The following is a 410-nucleotide window of genomic DNA, read 5'->3' on the forward strand; positions in this document are numbered from 1 at the left end:
TACCCCTTATAACTGGCTACTATTCAACCCTTTGACTGCAAAAAGCACATATATCAGCTAACATGTAATTCGCCTTTGACTATGGGAAGCGCATTTTCTTTAACAGTAGGGAGCAGAACCAGCCTTGCATTTTTCAAACCATGTAGATGCTGTGAGCAACAACAAAAATCAACTTATGATTTGGAAAGACGCATGTTTCAAGAGCAAACATTCATTTCAATGCCTTTTGATAAGGATGTAATGAGAGGGACAAGTGACCAGAAAAATGACACAATCAAAGGGTTAAGGGTGTCAGAGATCTTGAAGCTGCCACCCAACATCAAGGCATTACAACATATCTTTGCTGTTGGGGTAGAAAATCAAACTACCAAGTTATGTATAGCAGTCACCATACACCTGGGGCCAAAGAT

The 410-nt window shown here is 40.0% G+C and overlaps 1 protein-coding gene across 1 annotated transcript in view; it reads right to left on the reverse strand.

The window, feature by feature from the left end:
* LOC119585581 (ribosome production factor 1-like) overlaps positions 1 to 410 on the reverse strand; it is a gene marked incomplete at its 3' end in the record, with an annotated part of 12063 nt that overhangs the window by 8314 nt on the left and 3339 nt on the right.

Source organism: Penaeus monodon, chromosome 20 (assembly GCF_015228065.2).
Source record: "Penaeus monodon isolate SGIC_2016 chromosome 20, NSTDA_Pmon_1, whole genome shotgun sequence".
Taxonomy (NCBI): Eukaryota; Metazoa; Arthropoda; class Malacostraca; order Decapoda; family Penaeidae; genus Penaeus; species Penaeus monodon.